The sequence below is a fragment of the Piliocolobus tephrosceles genome, chromosome 6 (assembly GCF_002776525.5).
Source record: "Piliocolobus tephrosceles isolate RC106 chromosome 6, ASM277652v3, whole genome shotgun sequence".
Lineage (NCBI taxonomy): Eukaryota > Metazoa > Chordata > Mammalia > Primates > Cercopithecidae > Piliocolobus > Piliocolobus tephrosceles.
Window position 1 is genome coordinate 88,063,219 of NC_045439.1, and position 6,730 is coordinate 88,069,948.

The 6,730-nt window shown below is 46.1% G+C and overlaps 1 pseudogene across 1 annotated transcript in view; it reads right to left on the reverse strand.

Annotated features, from left to right (window-relative positions):
* Positions 1-6,730, reverse strand: part of LOC111529624 — a 9,402-nt pseudogene extending 2,672 nt beyond the window's left edge. The window contains exons 1-4 of the transcript XR_004228978.1: positions 6,692-6,730; positions 6,314-6,398; positions 5,240-5,363; positions 391-502 (exon numbers count right to left, since the gene is read on the reverse strand). The product of XR_004228978.1 is annotated as a COMM domain-containing protein 4 (transcript). The remainder of the gene's footprint in view (positions 1-390; positions 503-5,239; positions 5,364-6,313; positions 6,399-6,691) is intronic.

The window sequence follows — 6,730 nt, forward strand, 5'->3', positions numbered from 1 at the left end:
AAGGAAGGAAGGAAGGAAGGAAGGAAGGAAGGAAGGAAGGAAGGAAGGTGCTTCCGCCAGGGAAGCACAGGGACTCTGAGCTGGCCGGCCTGCTCTGTCTTACCCTCCCCCCACCCCCCCGCCCCCGTCTCGGGAGCGGGATGCGGTGGACTTTTCTCTACCACGCCCACAGCCCCCACGCTCGCACACACTGTGTTTGCGGAGAGGCCAGGGCAGACAACCGCCCCCCCGTTTCTGGAGCCACTGGCGCCCCCGAATTCCCGCTCCAGCGGCCCATGCCTCGCTTCAGCCCTGGTGCCTCATCATCGCTCCAGGAAGCCAGGGCCCAGGAATTTCTTTTTCCAGTCGCGTGGGGTCAGCTGATTCCACGATCACGTGACTTAGACTAACGGACTCTCGGAGGGCGGGGGCTGCGGGAGTGAGGTTGAGAGCGGACCGCAGCCCACTGGAAATGCCGGGGGCTAAATGCTGGCGTCTCCTTCTGGTCTCCCAGAATCCTTCCCTGGAAAAAACCAGCGCCCACCGCCAGTTTAACTGACAGTGGGAGTTATTTCATTTGTTTAAGTTAAGCGGGCAGGATCCCCGGAGCCAGGGGGATTCAGGTCATTGCCATGTTTTCTGCTGTTAAGCGAATAGCATTATACACAGCTGCGACCTGTGGCAAAAGACATTTTTAAAACTATTGAAATCTACTACACATACAGAACATTGTACCTATTATAAATATAAAGCTTAATAAGTTTTCGTCAACTGTAGACCTCACATAACCAGCACCCAGATAAGGAAATAACCAGATAACTTCTTCAAGTGCATAGGTATTTTATTTCATTTTGATGAGTCGTCTAGGTGCCTAGCAAAAAGGGCTGTCATAATTAACATGCTCAGGAAAACTCCCTACAGCTTCAACATCAATAGATTCTTAATTATTGCCAATCTGATGGGGAAAAAAATCAGTTGCTTAGATTGCAGTAGGTAGTCTGCTTACTGGTAGCTTTGAGCTAATGGGTAGTCTAGAACAACTAAGTTTCCGACATTGACTTGAAGAGGCAAAAACAAAAAGACAAAACAACAACAAAAATACATTAGAGAATAGACTAATAACCAGAGAAGAAATTGAATAGAGTCATCCCTTAGTAACCTCAGGATATTGGTTCTAAAACCCCAGAGATACCAAAATTCACCGATGCTCATGTCCCTGAGATAATATGGCATAGTATTTGCATATAACCTATACACATCCTTCTGTAGATTTTAAGTCATCTCTAGATTACTATAATACCTAATACAACATAAATGCTTTGTAAATACCTGTTATCAAGTATTTATGAATGTTTGTTTTTTATTGTTTTACTTTTTCCAAATATTTTTGATGTACAGTTGGTAAAATCCAAGGATCCAGAACCCGAGGATACAGAGGGCTGACGGTAGTTTGAGCTGTCTCTTCAATTCCATGCCCATCCCATGCACCAGGTGCAGCTGGTTTTATTGTTGCAGGCTTTCAGGTTTTCAAAAGACAGAGCTCATGACAAGTAAACTGCTCTATAGAATAGAAAGAAATGGAAAGTGTCCCAATTCATGGTAAAATTGAGCTCATTTCTGAAGAGTTCTTTTACAAATCATAAGCACTAGCCTGTTGAAAACAACAGTATGTTAAGTTACTAGACTATCCTATACCATGTCGAAGAAAAATTTTAAGAACATAAGACCTGTAATCATAGCATTTTGGGAGGCCAAGGCCGGTGAATCACTTGAGCCCGGGAGTTCTGGACCTGGTTGGGCAATATAGGGAGACTCCTGTCTCTACAAAAAATTAGCCACTTGTGCTGGTGCACACATGGCGTCGCAGCTACTTAAGAGGCTGAGGTCAGAGGATCTCTTGAGCCTGGGAGGTGGAGGCTGCAGTGAGCCATGATGGCACCACTGTACTCCATCCAGCCTGAGCAACAGAATGAGACCATCTCTAAAATAAAAAAAAAAAAAAAAAAAAAGCTGGGCGCAGTGGATCATGCCTGTAATCCTAGCACTTTGAGAGGCCAAGGCAGGCAGATCACCTGAGGTCAGGAGTTGGATACTACCCTGGCCAATGGTGAACTCTCTCTCTACTGAAAAAAAAAAAAGCAGGGCATGGTGCTGGGTGCCTGTAAATCTCAGCTACTCAGTAGACTGAGGCACAAGAACCACTTGAACCTGGGAGGTGGAGGTTGCAGTGAGCCAAGATCACACCACTACATTCCAGCCTGGGCGACAGAGTGAGACTCTGTATGAAAAAACAAAACAAAACACAGAAGAATGGCTCAACTTTAGTTTCATCCTATCAATAGCTTAAAGAAGAGAAAAAGGGATAGATTTGGAAAACCACTTTTTACTTAAAAAGAGAAAATTAGGAAGAGATGAAAACTGTCTTAAGAGTATTTGAAAAACAAAACAGCAAATTTAACATCAGACAGACAAAATATTTAAATTTAGAAATAAAGTTAAAGGTGAGTGGCGTGCCCTTTTAATGTCCTACTGTAGCATTGTTTCATAGATACTTATTTTACAATTAAAGATTATTGGACTGTTTAGAGCCTTGGCTCTCACACATTAGAGTGTATCATAATCAACTGCAGGGCTTGTGAAACCAGCTGCTGGGCCCCACACCAGAGTTTCTAACTCAGTAGGACTGAGGTGGGGCCTTAGCATTGATGTCTATGTTCCCAGGTGATGCTGATGCTTCCAATTAGAAACCATGCTTTGAAAACCACTAGTGTAGGGAAATATACTAGAGAATATGTTATGAATATACTGGAGAATATGTATATAAGTTAACTTACAGATTTCTGTCCAGTAGGAAAGATAACTCCCAAAGAGGACAGTTTTATTTTCCAATATGATTTTTTTTTTTTTTTTTGAGACAGAATCTTACTCTGTCACCCAGGCTGGAGTACAGTGGCATGATCTCGGCTCACTGCAGCCTCTGCCTTCCGTGTTCAAGCGATTCTACTGCCTCAACCTCTTGAGTAGCTGGGACTACAGGCACCCACTACCGCACCTGGCTAATTTTTGTATTTTTAGTAGAGACAGGGTTTCACCATGTTGGCCAGGCTGGTCTTGAACTCCTGACCTCAGGTGATCCTCCCATCTCGGCCTCCCTAAGTGCTGGGATTACAGGCATGAGCCACTACGCTCAACCTCCCTTTAGGATATTAACAAGTTTTGTCTCTATTTCAGAATGCATTTCGGAATGCCTTTCCTGGAGCACTGCAGACACTGTCTCTCAAAACACTCCTTGAACTAGCTTCACCGTGTTGCTGACTCCCTGGTAAATTAAAGAAAATATCTTATACATATTCCTTCATTATTTGTGTGAAAGTCAAGCTTTTCATATTGTGAAAATTATACTTCAGGCTGGGTGCAGTGGCCCACACCTGTAATCCCAGCGCTTCGGGAGGCTGAAGTGGCAGGATCACTTGAGGCCAAGAGTTTGACACCAGCCTGGACAACATTTCAAACTCCATGTGTACTCAAAAAAAAAAAAAAATCAAAATTAGCTGGGTGTGGTGGCACACACCTGTAGTTCCAGCTACTTGGGAGGCTGAGGCACAAGAATTGCTTGAACCCAGGAGGCAGAGGTTACCATGAGCTGAGATTGTGCCACTGCACTCCAGCCAGAGCCAGAGCAAGGCTCTGTCTCAAAGGGGGAGAAAGAAAGAAGGAAGGAAGGAAGGAAGGAAGGAAGGAAGGAAGGAAGGAAGGAAGGAAGGAAATTATGCTTTGATATAGTATGCTAATATAAAGGATATGATATGGTTTGATTCTGTGTCCCCATCCAGATCTCACCTTGAATTGCAATAATCCCAACTGGTCAAGGTTGGGACCAGGTAGAGATAATTGAATCATGGGGGCAATTTTTCCCATGCTGTTCTCATGATAGTGAGTGAATTCTCATGAGATCTGATGGTTTTATAACAGGCTTTCCCCTTTGCTCAGCATTCCTTCTCTCTCCTGCTGCCCTGTGAAGAGGTGTCTTCTGCCATAATTGTAAGTTTCCTGAGGCCTCCCCATCCATGCAGAACTGTGAGTCAGCTTAAACATCTTTTCATTATAAATTACCCAGTTTTGGGTATTTCTTCATAGCAGTGTGAGAATGGACTAATACAGTGTACTAATAACAGCCCAGACAGTAGTATACAAGTACTACTATACTTTGATTCCAGAGGTATTCTCATTAAGGTCAGGAGCAGTCTGTGCTATCATTACCATGATCTAACATTGTTCCAGAGGTTTTTAGGTCAGCAGTTGTCAACTGAAGGTGATTTTGCCTTCCTGGGGATATTTGACAATATCTGAAATCATTTTGGCTGTCACACTGAGGAGTGCTACTGGCATGTAGCAGGCGGAGGCTGGGGATGCTGATAAACATCCTGTGAGGCACAAGCAGCTCCATAACAAAGAATTATCCAGCCCAAAACGTCAATAGTGCTGCTGTTGCGAAACCCTAGTCTAGACAAATAAAACATGAGAAATCCATTAACATAAATGTGGGAAATAATAAACTAGTATTTTCCAATGACAGTCTAGCTAGGAGGTCCAAAAGAAGCACCTGGAGAACAGATTTTGCAGGGGCTGCCTGTTGGCTCATGCCTGTAACCTCACTGCATTGTGAGGTCACATTGGGAGGATCTCTTGAGGCCAGGAGTTCAAGACCAGCCTGGGCAACATAGAGAGACTGCACCTCTACCAAAAATTAAAACATCAGCCGGATGTGGTGGTGTGCTCTGAGAGTCCCAGCTGCTGAGGTGGGAGTATTGCTTGAGCCCAGGAGCTGGAGGCTATGGTGAGCTGTGATCATGCCACTGCACTGAAAAAAATTTTTTTTGAGACAGGGTTTTTCTGTTACATATGGGGTCTTGCTATGTTGCCCAGGCTGGTCTCGAACTCCTGGCCTCAAGCAGTCTTCCTGCCTCAGCCTCTGAAAGTGTTGAGATTACAGGTGTGAGCCACTCCCCCTGGCCTTAAAAAAGAAAAAGAAAAAAATAAATTACATGGTGTCATATGGCCAGTCGAAAGATGTTGGAAAACAGTTGTGCATGAGACCCCGCTGTAACCAGTTATAAAAGTATCAGGATTAAGAAATGTACTGGGTCTGGCTTTCCCAAGTTTAGGTTCCTGCTAAAAGAATGAGATGCATTTTTTCTTCCTCTGCTCCTCACCTTCCTGCAAGAACCAGGATTGTGCATTTTGACGGGCAGGCTCTTACCTCTGGCAGGCCACGGGGGCATGCAGAGCCTTTCTGCTTGTGTTTTTGGGCACTTGGGTAAAGACGCTGTGTCCAGGCCTTTGTTTAGGATATTTGGCCCATGGAGGAATGAGGCTGGAATCACCTGGGAGGGACAGAGGCTTTGACTAGAAGGAGGAGTGACCTGAACTCCAGGTTCTGGGCCTACACTTTGTTCCCATGCAGCACCCTGTTAGTGGTGACTGGGGCCTGGAAGTCAGGTACCTTGGTGACCAAGTGTTGGGTGGACAGGAGGAGCTAAGGGAGGTGAGGAGCATTTCTCCAGTACTGTCCCCTCCCCGGTCCCCAAATCAGTGCCCTCTGTCAGCTCAGAGACAGCCCCAGCCAGCAGCAGTGCAGGTCAAGAAGGACGAATGCAGTCAGCACGGATCTGCTCCATAGTCTCTGCCTCACTTCTTCTCGGGTTGAGGGGAGTGAGTCTCCGCAGCACTGATGATATGCTGTCAGCTGAGAACATTCAGCTTGTTTTAAAAAGATAAGATGGGACATCTCTTGGACATGGTGTGTGGAGCAGTGCCATCCCTCTGTGGCAGCGAGCCAAGCAATAAACCAGAATGTGCAAAACCTGCATCCCAGAATCTGTTCCTGGAGGGAAAGCCTATATTGTCAAGATGCCTACAACTAAATTAGCCCAAACATTCCACCCAGCCTCGAAAACCAGTAGAAGTTTGACATTAATATACTAACCCTGAATTCTATACAGAAATGTGTAAGAATAGCCACATACTGTAACGTGCGGTCATTGACAGAGAGGAGCCCATCAGAACAAATGGAACCAAGTCCAGAAACATGTCTGTCTAGGCTCAAGATGCCAGCATGTGTGTCAGCCAGGGAAGCAGACCAGGAGCAGATATTTATTAAGATTTAAAATGGGCTCCATAGCTCAAGCCTATAATTCCTGCACTTTGGGAGGCTGAGGTGGGAGGATCACTTGAGCCCAGGAGTTTGAAGCAGCAGTAAGCTATGATCGTGCCACTGCAAGACTCTGTCTCAAAAAAAAAAAAAAAAAAAAAAAGTGCTCAGATGCGCCCTTACATGGAACCACCTTTGGCACAGCTTCCAGGACTGGCGAGGCCTCACTCAGGACCAGAGGACCCAGCCGTAGCTCAGTTTCCACCGCCTGAGTGGCATAGTGTCCTCAGTCCAGGCTCTGTCGGGTCTCAGATCCCCCGATCATCATGCCTTTTCTGCCCAAGCTCTGCCTCATGATGGCCTCCACTGACCACAGCCTCTTCCACCTCCCCAAAGGGACCCCTGCTCATGCTTCCCAGCCCGCAGGAGTGCCTGTGTCTCCAGGAAGCCCACCCTGCTGGCTCTGGGCTCTATGTAGGAGAGCTGGGCAGGCTGGATCCCACCACTGAGTTCAGTCTCGGGGGTCTCCACCCACGCTAGGCTTCCACTGATGGAACATACGTGGCCTGAGGGTCCTTTACATCCACACAAGAGCCCCAT